Source organism: Neltuma alba, unplaced genomic scaffold, assembly GCF_004799145.2.
Source record: "Neltuma alba isolate B1F8T4 unplaced genomic scaffold, ASM479914v2 tig00013592_pilon, whole genome shotgun sequence".
NCBI classification, from domain to species: Eukaryota; Viridiplantae; Streptophyta; class Magnoliopsida; order Fabales; family Fabaceae; genus Neltuma; species Neltuma alba.
In genome coordinates, this window is record NW_021637789.1 from 106596 (window position 1) to 121610 (window position 15015).

At 33.1% G+C, this 15015-nt stretch overlaps 1 pseudogene; it reads right to left on the reverse strand.

Annotated features, from left to right (window-relative positions):
* Positions 1–407: 407 nt before the first annotated feature.
* LOC114738458 (cytochrome P450 94C1-like) lies at positions 408–2417 on the reverse strand (annotated as a pseudogene).
* Positions 2418–15015: the final 12598 nt, after the last annotated feature.

Consider the following 15015-nt stretch of genomic DNA (forward strand, 5'->3'; position numbering starts at 1 on the left):
GGAACTAAAATGTTAGATCGAAACCACTCGTCAGTAGGAAGTCTCAATACCCTTGGCTGGCCTTCCATTATTTCAATCACTGAAGCTACCATATAAACCTCTCTCTCTCTCTCTCTCACACACACACACGGGCGAAAATTACTCTTAACATACATATATACAACAAGCACATATATAAATATAATCTGTACAATATATATTATGCACGTCAACCATATATATACAAGTTTCTTTGCGAGGCACTCGATCTCTCTTAATTGAGATCTACGAATACAGCACAAGCATGTCTATTAGCTGCTGTGGCGCACTATATAAAAACTGTGTTGAACCCAAGGAGGATGATTATGCACATGCACAGTCAAAAAACAACAGCTACAGAGAGCTCCAACAACGTTGTAGTCCATTAATTTAGAATAATCAAGAGATTCCGCCGACAACGAGACATTCTGCTTCTGTTGCAAGGGTCCAGTGGAGGCCACTGCAATCCCCCCCGGTCACTTTCCCCTCGTCATCAGTCATCAAATACACCCCACATGGTGCACGAAAAACAATGGCGTTTTCTTTGGTAGTATTTTGTTTGATTCATGGGACGCTCCTAGCTACCCAGCAAATTATGCTACATGGACCATATATCAAGCTAGCTAGTACTATTGTTTTGTAGCACACTCTTCAGAGTTCAAACAATCTCATCAACTATGGAGAATATGGACCATATTATGCAATTAAATTAATCATCAAAGTGCTATGAACTATGATGCTCAATTTCACGTACCAGTACGGGAAGCCCGCATCTGAAAGTGGCCGTCAGTCCCGGAGAGAATCTGGGGCTGCGACTGGGCGCCACCAATTCGATCTGAAATCGTCGAACCAACGAAAGTGCCACGCTTTTGAGCTCCACCATAGCCATTTCTTTTCCCAAACACGTCCTCAGGCCGGCTTGAAAAACTGGGTACTTGAATGGATTTGCCGGGTAAAAACTGCCCGTCCCTCAACCACCTTTCGGGTTTGAATTCAAAGCAATCTGGACCCCAAATTTCCTCCGACCGACCCATGGCATATGGGTGGTAAGTAACCCTAGTTCCACTCTTCACGGATGTCCCGTCGGGCAGCACATCGTCGTTTAAGCAGAACTTAGAATCGAATTGGATTGGAGGGTACAGCCTCATGTTTTCATACACTGCTGCTTGTAAATAGTGCATTTGCCGCAACTGTTCAAAGTTGGTGAGCTCTTTTTCGGGTCCGATTACTTTGTCTGCTTCGTCCCGAATCGCTGATTCGACTTCTGGGTGTTGGGCCAATAGCCAGAAGAAGCTGGTCAGTGCTGAAGCCACCGTGTCACGACCAGCCAATAGGAAGCTTATCACAATATCCCTCAAGTACGTGTCGTCGTTTACGGTGGTCATGAACTGTGATAACAAATCTTTGTGAGCGGAAAACCCGATTTTTCGCTTTTGCCCTATCACCTCTTTAGCCAACAGATTAATCATTCTGATTGCTTTTTTGAGTCTCTTCTCGCTGCCTAGATTGAGCATCCTTTTGATCTTCCATACGAGAGGGGACACTGTCATCGCTCTCTCTGCTGATAATCTGGAAGCCAGGTCAAAGGAATCGGCGAACTCCGACATGGGAAGTGACAACTCTAGGCACTTAGGGTCCAACCCAAAAGAGAACCGGCAGATGCAGTCGAACGAGAATCTTCTGAAAACATCTTGCAAATCCAAAACGCTGCCTTGCTTTGATAGCAGAAGTGGGATAAGGCGATGTTGGATTTCACAGTTGACAATCTCAAAAGCGAAGGATCTTACGGAGTACTTGTTAAGCTCCAAGCTGGCCATCTTTTTCTGAAACCTCCACGGTTCGCCGTCCACGTTGAAAATACCTCGACCCAGGAAATCGCCGAGGATCATGGCGAAAGTTTTCCCTTTCGGGAAATTATCAAAATTTGTCTTGAGCATGTACTCGACGTTTTCTGGGTTCGATGTGATCGTGTTCCCAAGGACATGGATGTGGACGGTTTTAGTAGGGGAGTTTCGAAGAAGGTGAGCAAACCAATCGCAAAGGTTAGGGAAGTTTTTGGACCAGCTTGAAGTGAGATAAGACTGGCAAGTTTCGCAGCTACAGAAAACATTGAGTCTGACAATTAACGAATGCGTGAGAGACAAGAGGGAGGAAATAAAGAAGATGATGACGGTGGTGGTGGCCGAAAAAAATTGGTGGGAGCTGAAGAAAGCACAGAAAGGCTGAAAGGAAGCCGCAAGTTCCATAATGATGGATAATATTTTGGATAAAGATAAATACAGAGGAATTAGCGGCGGAAGGATAGGGAAGAGAAGAGAGAAGCAAGAAGAATTGCCACTGGCTGTGATGTAATGGGTATATATACACGGTTTGTTTTCATACATCAGTCAACAGTTTTCATTATTATATATCATTACCATTGTTATTATAATTAGTAGGAGGGTAGATTAATATCTATTAGTATAAGAGTATTACATTGTAGACTACTCCAGTATACGAAGTATAGTTGTGTTGTAATAATGTGTTGAGGAAAGAATGATGATTGAACGGAGGAGGAGGGATATAGTAGGGGCACGAAGAGACCGTGCACTAACTAGAAAACAAAGGTTTTTAAGAGGCATCTTATTGGTGCATCACCCATGAAATATTGTCTTGTGTGCAGGCGTACATCCATCATGCATTTACCTCACGTGTTTTAATTGGGGGGCCAACCTCTTTTATATATGTGCGTGGATACACACTCTCTCTCTCTATATGTGTGTATAATTTTTTCCAAAAAAAAAATTTAATTCCTATAAAAGTGGTTAGTCTCTGAAAACCTGACAAATCAAAATTAAATTTCCATTGGAAAATGTGTTCACATTTAATGTCCTATCATGTCACAAATAAAATTGTCTTTATTCAAAGGATGCCGAGATGGGAAAAAAACCTTGGGTGCGAATTAATTCGTTGGATACATTTCAGCATCACCGCACGATGCCACGGTCATTAACATTCGGTCTGCCAATCACGAAGCGGGGGAATGGGCTCATCTGCTGCGAATGCGTTCTAATTTTAACAGAGTCGGTCATACGGACGTTTGGACATATCGTGAGGACTAGATTGTGGCCCCACGTCTCAACGGAAGCTTTATATTTTACAAATAATGCAGTTTTTCACCCTTTTTTTTTAGTTATATTGATCTATCTATGTCAGTGATAGGTATAAAATTTAGGAGGAATTGTAATGAAATCCTAAGAAAGGATTTTAGTTATATTGCTGTAAAGTCCCAATAACAACTAATTAGCAGTCTATACTAACAAGTTTCAAAATAAAAAATAATAACTCCTCACTTATTATTGGGATTTTTTGATAGTTATTTTTTTTCAGGGGATTTTATAGCAATTCTCCCTAAATTTTATGTCTAAGAGCTTAGATTATTAGGTCTAATGCCCGAGTCAAAGTGACACGCATGATTTTTATTATTAATAATGGCATGACAAAAATGTTGAAATTTTATCAATGTCAATTTTTATGATTAGAAATAACAAGATATAATTGGAAAATTGGATATAAGTTTTGTCCTCATGATAATCCAATAATACAGTAATGACGTGATTAATTATTTGCCAAACGCGTGTGTGCATGTGCACGCATGATGCATCTAAATCAGTTATTGATTATTCGTGCGGATCATGAACTGGGCCTTTTAAAAAGATCACAACTTACACAGCTGTAACGTCCCCCCTTCTTGCTTCGACTGTGATTTTCACTTCCGGTATTTCAATAAGCCTCAGATTCCGAGTCACATGACCTCTCATGATTGGTTAAAATAGTTTCAAAATATCCCTTTCGCAAAAGAGGTTCTCACCGAAGGGAGCTCCAGTGAAGAGAATATTTAATTTAGGGAAAAATATATATTTGTGATAAATAATCAATTTAACTATTTTTCTTGATATTTTTAAATTAGCTATCTAACTCTTATATTAAGAAATAACTGATGTAACATCAATTATGTTATAATTATCTATATTGTATTGCCCCTCTAGTCTTTATGAAAAACACATGTTAATCGTCACAGACTAAAAAATATTAGTTAAAAATATGTAATTATGTGTTAAAAAAATATAATGAGTTCTAAATTTTGTTAATCTCTCTCCTAGAGATATATCGTATTATTGATATGACTAGCGGAGTGGGTTATAGAGGAGTTGACTTATATCTACAATCTCGATCCGAGTGAAAAAATCTGTAATTGCTTAATAATTCAATCTATAAGACGGATCGCGGACAAAGATTTCTGACTAATTTGTGGTTCATTATTTTGTCAGGAAAAAAAAAATCTAAACACAGGCACACACAATTGGAAACGAGGGATTTCGAACAGAAGAATTATCCCTCAGACTTGCGTCTATCTCTACTCTCTAGTACCAACGAGTTGTTTCAAGAAAAAATTGTAAAAAAAAATGTCCCCACTAAAAATTTTGTTCACGATATGGGTTCTCTGTAAAATTTGCAATATGAATCAGTTTTTTTTATATGTATAAAATTTATATAGATCTTCCTCACAAGTAGAATTTTTAATTAATATTTTTTTCCCAGTTTTTTCTTCTTCCAAATACATAGCCCTTCTTTTATCTGACACCGATTTTGAAATGAAATAGGTGGGCTCCTCAATAATATGAAGTCCAATGAATAAGTCATTCGGCTGTGTGACTTGAAATAGTCCAACTTGCTTTATAATCCTGTCTCTAACTAAATTTCCATCAACCCCGGGAGGGGGGGGGGTTTCTTTTTGCTGCTTTTAACTACTTCAACGACACGGTTACAGTTATTTCCAGAAGATCGTTTAATTTTCTCTGACTTTTTCTCCTAAAAGTTGAAATCTTTCAATAAATTCGTCTTAATCAGATGAAAAACCAACACTTATTATAGCAAAAATCGATGTTCAAAGTCAGTAAGGGAGTTAGGTCCAATTATATATACCTTTAAACTATACACATAAAGAATTAAGTGAAATTGTAATAACTTGCGTCGAGACCTTACTTTTTTTGTCCTCCCACGCCCACGGATTTGATTGACTGACCTCGTGGGTATAAAATTATCTCTCGTACACAAGCATTTGCATTAAATTTTGTACAGTTTTTATTATATTGGACCTATATAGTCAATTTATAATTGCAAGCATTTTTTAATATCCATACATAGTCCAAAAACTTTGGCCAAAAAAAAAATCCAAAAACACCATAGCACGTGATTTTTTATTGAATTTTTAAAAAAAATAAAAAAGGAGTATCTATGTATACAGACGGACTGATAGGGAAGCTAATCTCTACATCATATATATGAAATACGTGATGTTAGCTTTTTATCAGGAAAGAGAAAAGAAAAGGGATTTATTATGTGGTGCCATATATATGTCGACCCTACCAACTGTTCATATTGCAATGAGCGATCAGTGATCATTATAATCAATTAATTAAGTATATACGCGCAGCTTTTGCAGAAATTTCAAAGCCCGCACAACATACATTCAACCGTGATATACTGGTTACTGGCGTTTTTGAAGCCACTTTTCCAAGTTGGCCGCACAGTACGAATCTTTTCACTTCAAGCAATATGTTGGCAAGACCTAAAAGCAGGCGTTGCATTACAAGCGATTAGGCAGAGCAGGATATACAATACTGCAACACGTGCATGAAAGGCAGAATTATTATTTCAACCGTGATTTAAAGAATACGAGATAAATATATAAAAAAATTTTTTGTCTCAAATTATATAAATGCATGCTTTTGGGTGCTACATCATAAGGGTATTTAGTCTGCGTGATTTTATATAGGTCAAGATAAAACTTTTCTCATATAATTATTCTCCATATCATAAAATTATGTTTAAAATTATAATTTGGTTTTCATTTAAACATGCAAGCTCCAAACAAGCATAACGTACTTCGGTTTTAGACAAATACGTGAGATCAGCCCCAGGGAGCAGAGTGATGATGCCGCACGCATGTGGATCACGGTGGGGGCATTCTGTAATCAGGAATATAAATATATACATAGAAGAGCGAGAGGGAAGGCGAGATTCACGATCCCATAAATTATTAGAGGCCTAATGCTGCAAAAATAAATGTTGAGGCGAATGATTTGCAGAGACAGGAGAAATTGGCATCACGTAATGACGCCGCTCCCAACATAGACACGTCATCGTCATCATCATCTTCCAACTAACTCCATGTATACTCCATACACATGTCATTGGCTTTGGCCTGGCCCCACTCTTTCAATCTGCTTCCGTCTTCTGCCACCATATGCTTATAAAATCAATTAAATCCATCTTTTCATCATTTTCGTGAGCGCATGCATCATCAACCTTTTACGGTGTGGCCAACATTTCACCTCCTCTCCCCATCTCTCCCACTAATGGCAATGATATCCGCCTCTAAAATATCATTTCCATCACTGTTCACAACCCACCTCCTCGTTTCCTCCGTATCTATTTATAGCATCCTTCCCACAATATAACCTTAAGATTGTGACTGAATTTCTTACTTCTTATGTTTAATTTCATTAACTAAAATTGTATGAGTGCAGAAAGGTTGAGAACGTATATATGAAAGGGTCCACTTTATTCCAAGAATTTGATTTAAAAACGCAGAGAAATCATCGGTCTTCAGAGCACTTATGGTCACCGTTCCAGGTGTTAAATCAAATATCAATGAGTTCTCCTTTTTTTTTCTTCTTTTTTGAATATGCATGTGTGATCAGGCAAACTGACACGACACGAATCATTTAATTGCATGGCCCCCCCCCCCAAAAAAATAATTAATCCGCTATTAGGCTCCAATCATGCATTTACTTTCTAAAGCAAAGTTCAATTTGTTAACAGGAAAGAGTTCGGATTTTCAGAAACGAATTCCAATAATATATTCAGATGCTTGGGCGATTAATGTATTCAGACAATGCACGTGCTTTTATTTTAAATACTATTACTTCCTTCCAGTTCTTAATATAAGAGTTATTTGAGTAATTTTAGTAGATTGAAGAATCTTGTTAAGTTAGTTATACGTCATAAATAGGTGTTGTCTTTCTTAGAATACTCTTGCTAATCATGTGTATTAGGTAGAACTACCATTTGATGGAATCTTTAACATATGTATCTAATGCAAGTACTATTTTAAGAAAAATGAATAAATATAAGAAACAAAGTGGATTGTAGTTTTATATTTAGGACCAAATTAAAAGTCAAATCATATCTCATATCAAGGACACGAGGTAGCAGTATATAATTTAATTAAAGTTTCGATCTCATCGCTAATCTTTTCATATCATTTATTTAAACCGACTTCTTCAGGTGACGAAGTTATCATCGACGATGAAGTTTTTTTTGGCATTATCCCAGTTTAAAGACTCAAGTCTAAAGCTCTACTATTTTGTTGATAAAGAACCCCCCTATCTTACTATCTTGTTTTGAGGCCCCCCCGCAAAAAAAAAACAATTAATCTATCATAAAAAGATAAAACTATCTTCTTCATTTCGTTCTTTACAGACAAAGAGAAACTGAGAAAGAACTCAACCTTCTCCATCATTATCAATGACATTCAAATTATAATTCATCAATGGTAGCTACATTATTTGGAGGCACGCATAAATCCTCTAAATTAAAACAACGAATTAAATTCAAAGTCCAATGTAATTATAAATTAACATAAATATATTTTCCCCAGTTCATTGTTCTAATTTATAGTATGGCAAACAGATTGTGCCGAATGAAACAGGAAAATATCTGCCAATGAAGCCAAATATGCAAGGCATGTTTGGATTGCCGTTTCCAATGACAAAAATATCTTGAAATTTGTGAAACTGAGATTTGTAGTTTTTTTAGACATTGTTGGTTGCTTGGGTGGGCTTTTAGCCCAACCAACTTTTATTCCAAAAGTCAGCTGTGTTCCAACACTAATGAGAGTTACTTTTGAAGCGTTAGGTGGTTGCAAAAGTGAATCTACCGTTACATATATTTATTTACCCAAATTTGCCCTTCTCTTTCTACTCTTCCAAACTTATCAACTTGAAGAAGAACCAAAGTAACTCAGCGGCCTCTCTCTCTTATCTCTCTCTTTTTTTGACTCGCACTTGAAGAAGATTCAGTAGCATGAACCAGCCCCTATCTCTAGCATCCTTGGACAGCCCATCAAGCCCACCTTATAGAGAAGAAAACGACCAGAAGCTCTCACCCTCTCCACTCTTTTTTCCGGCTTCAGTTGCAGTCCCCCAGGTGAAGAAAATGACGAAAAACAGTGCACCCCAAACCAATGAATGAAGATATGAAAATTTGCAGGCCCACGTGTTTCTTATGTGGCCCCTCACAATTCTCTAATCTAATGGGGAAGGAAAAGATACAGACAGAAGGAAAAGATAAAAAGAAATATAAAATTAAGACAAAGCAAAGTATTAAAAGAACTACTCAACGAGTCATTGTTTTAAAATATTTACATTTATAGTTTTTTTAAAGTAATTTGTCTCATTTATAAATTAGTATAAAATATAATGATATACATAAATATTTTAGATAGATCATATAATATATGTTATAATTAAATAATTTAATAACTCTTTTTTAATTTTTTTCAAATTAGTTATATGGATCGAATATTAAGGATCAAAGGTAGTATATTATTTTTAACACAAATTAAAACAATTTTTAATTCTCACATTTCTCTTAAAATTATCATATGTGTATATATATTATTTAATAAAATTTATATCTTTTTCAGTCATTTTACATCTAAATATTTTTATTTTATCATAATAATTTTAGGTATTTTTTTTAACTATTATCATATTAAAAACATAAAATATCAAATACTACTATTTAATAAACTCTGTGCTCTTTTCAGTCATTTTATAACTAAACTCACTTTTTTATTAATCATCCAAATAACTTTTAATTTTTTTCAATTGACTTTTTAAAAGTACCTATCCAAACATAACCTAACTAACTTTTATTCTAACTTCAGTTACAAAAATCAGTTTGGTTAAAAGTCAGTTTTGCCCAACACTAATCCAAACACAACTGCAAATGACAAATGGGTAGTGGCGGTGCCAGTGTCACATGTCGAGGTAAAAAAATGGACACGTGTTAATGATTGATTGTGCCCATGAAAGAAGGGAAATATTGCAAAGTGCTAGTGAAGCATCCATATATAAGAGCGTATTGACTAATTTAAGTAAATTAAAAAAATTTGTTAGGTTAGTTATTTATAATAAATATGTGTTGTTTTTCCTAAAATATTTTTTCTAATTAAGTGTATTATTTTAAAAATTTGATGAAACTCTTAATATGTGCAGCTACTAAAAAGGTTATCTTAGAAAAAAATAAATAAATATGAGATATAAAATATATTAAGATCTTATATTTATAATCAAATTAAATATTAAATTAGTCCTTATATTAAAAATAAAACGTAGTATACAAGAATGTGATGTCTGTGGAGAATATGAGGGGGGCATCAATATATTGGACCCCCCCCCGGGGGCGTACGGCGTTTCAATTTATCTCCTCCTCGGCCGATATTAACTTCTTTATTGGCCACCAAATGCCGAATGGCCATGACCTTGTATACATAGAGGATCAAATATGAAATATCCAAATGACACACACAAACATACATGGAGAAAATGTCACGGCAGTTTTGAAAGACAATCACTTCTCAACTATTTCAACAGCTATAAAAAGATCATATTAACAAAGTTTTAATTGAAAATAGCAACGTCTAAAAATCTTTAGTAGCTCGTTGATTATTATAGTTAATTAGGGGAAGAGAATTGAGAGAAGGGAAATATGATTACTACAAAATATGTTATTTTTATGTGTTTTGAAAGCATTTTCTCATTTGTTTACGAGGAGACGTTAATAGATAAGACGTATCATTTGTTCTAGCAAAACAGACAAATATGAAGGCTCTGTATTTGTATGTTCTACTTTAGAACAGATGAATATAAATAAATACTCCTCCAGTTCTTAATATAAGACTCATTTAACTAATTTGATTAGATTAAGAAAGTTAGGTAAATTAGTTAATTATAAGACAAGTGATACATTTTTCCCAAAACACCATAATCATCTTTCTTAATACCTCCTCTTCCTTTTCTACTTGACTATGGTTGAGGGGGTATCCATAAGGGTAATTTAGAGAAAATTGATAAATATGAGAAATGGGTCTTATATTTAGGACCAAAACTAACTCAAGAATTGGGTCCTATATTAAAAATTGGAGGAGTATTAAAAAAGAAAAGAAAAGTTGTATTGCCAGTTTTATTCAACTTGCAATTCTGCATATGAAACAAAAGTAAAGCAGATCTACAAACAATAACAGCAATTTAGTAAAACCAAATCATATTAAAAAAAGAACTAAACATTCTAAGTTAGTCATATAGCACAAGAAAGTTTTAAATCCAGAAAATCTAATAACATCCCAACTTAATTAAAACAAAAGGAACTAAATATCTCAACAAAAAATAAACCTCTCGTATCATTGAGAATAAAATTCTTCAAAAACAAAACAAAACATTTGTAGCATTGATGAAACATTACTTACAACATTAGTTAGGATGATTGTAATATTCAACTTAAGGTTTGCAATATTAATTTGAAACACATTTCTTTTAATACTATGTTCAAATAAAATTGAACATGAATATTAAAATTGAGAGTACTTAAATAACTACTCTATTCTAAAAGCTAAATTTCTCTCTTAGACGTTTTTACAAATACCTTATATATAATAACATTCAAACAAGTTTACCAAGCTTTTCAATCTAAAAATGCTTTGCCCAATCAACATTCAATGCTTTACAAATACAATTATTTACCAATGATCAATTTAAAGCCAACCACAACCAACATGTTATATATAATCACATTTAAAAAGAAGTCTCAAATTAAATATTGCATTCTTAGTCACCATTTGAAAAGGACTTGTGTGCAAATAACATTCATGAAGACTAAACATTGAGGATACCTAATAAACTATCTTATTTTAACCAAATTCCTTTTCTAAACACTTTCACAAACACCTTATGTGGATTAACATATAAATAAGTTTAACATGCTTTTAATCTTCAATTACTTTGCCCAATCTCTATCAATGCCTTCCAAAAGCAATTATTTACCAACAATCAAATTAAATAGGAGACTTTCAACACCCACAAATCCAACAATCGCTTTTAACACCCAAAAAATTATTCAACAACAATCGTTTTTTTTTTTTAAATAGACAAGTATGAGAGCTCATATTCTTTTATTTTGTTTAACAGACGAGTATGACTGGTTCACACTCCTATGGTATGGTGTAATAGACAAGCATGAGCTCTCATATTTGTTAGTTTTGTTTTAACAGACGAGTATTAAGGCCATTTTTTATTTGGTTTTCAAAACAAACAAAAATGAGAGATGAAAAGGGACGTTTTTATAGAAGTGGATCAAGAGTGAAAATATGCCATGAATGTTTCATTAAACTTTGTAAATAATTTTTATTAATGACTAATGGGCATGGTCTTATAAATAGGATAAATAGGACTGGAGGGATCAAATTAAAGGAGTATATGTAAGTTATGTGGCTGTAGCCTGATGAGAGACACCGTTTCATGCCTCTTGGAAGGATGACCAAATGTTTCAGATTCTATAGGGCGATTCTTCCATCAAACTTAAAACTACTGCCGAGGGCAAAGTAAGCGATTCCTATAATATTCACATACGTCTGAAAATGACCCTCCGACAGAGAGAAAGATGTGCTCTATATATTAAAGTAGCTAATTATGCAACACTACAAAAAACATTGAATCACTGACGGAATTACCGACGGAATCCATTCCGTCGCAAATATCCGTCGGAAAACTGTGGAAAATTCCGTCAGAAATATTACCGACGGAATTTGCCACGGAATTCGGTCGGAAATTACCAACAGAATTTTTCCGTCGGTAATTCCGTCGATAAAACAGTTTTCGACGGAATTTGCCACGGAATTCCGTCGGTAATTCTGTCGGTAAGTTCCGTCGCAATTCCGTGGCAAATTCCGTTGAAAAATCCGTCGCTAAATTTACCCACAAAAGTTTGGACGGATTTTTGACTGAAATTACTGACGGAATGTTGTCCGTGGCTAATTCCGTCGGAAAAGTGAATTTTTTCCCCCAAAATTTCATATCTTTATTCTTAAAATAAAATGCAGTGATTCTATTTTTTGTGAGGTGAAAGACTACATTATGTAAGAAAAAAACAAATAAAAATTTTGTAAAAGAACATAGTGAAATCCTAGAAGTGTGGTGAATCATAATAATTCAATCTATGCATTTGATTGCCTTAAGTATGAAAAAGTGAAAATTACTTTTGAGTTATTGGTTGATTGTGACTATTTCAAATTAACTGAATATTATTGATCATAATATACAAGAATAAATTTTAGAGACAAAATTGAATTTTAATTTACTAATCTTGAGATAATATCATATGAAGAATATAATAGGTGCAAAGCAAATATTTACATGGAATCATGTATAACAATATTGCTAACTTATTAGTATTTAGTTTCATAAAACTGAAAAAAAAATTTCTCCTACCAAATATTTAACATATAGTTTGAGAATTTGGACTCAACAATTTTGATTAAAAAATTATAAGTCTTGTTAATCAAACAAAATGCTTGATGATTTGATTGTACATGATAGTGGTTTATAGCAATCCTTGTTAAAATGTGAAAGATGTATGAATCCTAAGCATCATCTTTTGTAATTTATTCATGACAACATTATTCTTCTTTTTTACTCCATAACTTCATGTAATTAGATATTGTCAATATTATATTATATATAAATATATTATCTATTTTTAAAAATAGATGGACATTTTTAAATTAAAAAATATCAAATCATTTGAAAGGATACCAAAAAAAATTAAACTAGTATTTGATAGATCATAATTTAGAAAATTAATATTAACAACTGTTTACAAATAATATAATTAGAAGGTTCTACTATAACATAAAAAACATATATTTAACGAATTAGTAATAAATAAAATTAGAATGTTATGTAAATAAAAATAGTAAATATGAAAATAGCTTATTCTTTTTTTCTTGCTTTTATTTTTTAAAAGTTAGTCCACCATATCTGATAGCCAAAGCACATTTTTAATACAAAATAATATTAATAAAATTATACCAAAAAAATATGTCCACATTAATATCAAGTTGGCTAGATATAGATTGAGAAAAGGTTAGCGAAATATTATAATATTATTATAAATATAATATTATTGTTCTTATATGAGAAAAATAGTAAGACTTAAATTTAAACTTGGAATTTATAAAATGTAATTTTGTCCATTTTTTGTTTGAAGAAACCATAATTCATTTATTAGAAGGCTAAGTTTAGTCTCCCTCAAAAGATTTTCACCTTCCCTCCGTTAACCCATTTAATTTGAGACTTAATTTTTGCAAAAAATGTTAACTATTTTGTTCTCTTTCTTCCAATGATTAACTCTTCTTTTGTAACACTAATAAAATCATATTTTACCTTATAGTTTTATTAAAAAAATTAGAAAGAAAGATCTGAAAAAATAATATTCATTGGGAAGGATCTTAATAATTATGATTGTTTACAGGGACCAAATATCAAAATATAAATTTAAAAATACTAAATTATCCCCAATTAGATTCCTACACTTCCTCTTATCATACCCCCCTTTAGTATATTTTCTATAATCTTTTTAATTTATACTAAAATTCTTTATAGTTTGTTGTCATCAATATTGAAAAAAAAATTATGCCAATCAAATAAAAATTATTTATTATTAATAAAAGATATTTTATAGAAGTAAACAAACAATTAAACAAAATTATTCGTGTAGATGAATACTGCTAGCAATAGTTAACTTTTATTTTTGCCTTCGTGGGGCTTTTAATTGGACTTTCTTCTTTCTTTATTTTTTTTAATAAATTATTGCTATGTATATTTTTTATAAATATATTTAAATGTAAAAAACATATTTTAATTTATTTGAATATATACAGTTGAAATTTGAAAAGTTTATAAATATTTTTTCTTAAATTGTTATTAATTTCAGTTTCTTAAAATATTAAATGCTTAGATATACAATAGTATTCAGATTTATTTTTACATCTGAATTTTCCATTCTCTTAATTTTAATAACTTCTATTTTTATTATTATTTACTTTAAGTGACATATCCAGATAAAAAAAATTCTGAAAAATGATTAGGGAGAAAAAAAACGAAACCATAAAAAATTTGATGAGTATCATTAATCAATTTGATTTTCATATTATTTGGATTTCACCCTTTGTCTACCTGAAAGATGATACGTAGCTAATTCTTTTTGGTGGAATTTAAGAAGCTGGAAAAAGTTAAAAAAAATAAAAGAAAATGAGTGAAAATCAAAAGTGCAGCGTTTTGAATGAGCTTGGCTGCTTGCTAGGGTACCATAATCACTTCTTCTTCTTCGGCGCGACTGCTAAGGGTGAAGGTAACGGCGGCTTCTTCCTGTGGAATCCTAGCCACCAGCACGCCATTAATCATCCAGATTGTTCATCATCGTCGTTGGCCAACATTCACATTCCCTTCATCCACACCAAAAGCCGTGACTTCTTCCTCCATCAAGCTTCAACGGTGACGGCATCCCTCATTATCACCATCAAGCTTGACTTCTTCCTCCAGTACTTCATGATTGTTGTGCTGTCTTCAACAAAGATCTCTGCTCTTCTCCTTGATGTGGAGATTAATTAACCCCTGGGCCAGTTAAGAGAGTTTGAGGCGTAGATCGATTGCGGCTAGGATTGAGGTACGAAGTCACGGAGTTCAGGCTCCAGGGGAATGAATGCTTTTTAAGCTCAGGTTGCTGTTCGTGCTTCAGTCTTCAGTAAGTTATATATATGATTTTTGGTCCCCTAATCTTGCTTCTTCATTCAATCTGTAATAATTTCATATCTCTAATAATTTGAAATCTTAT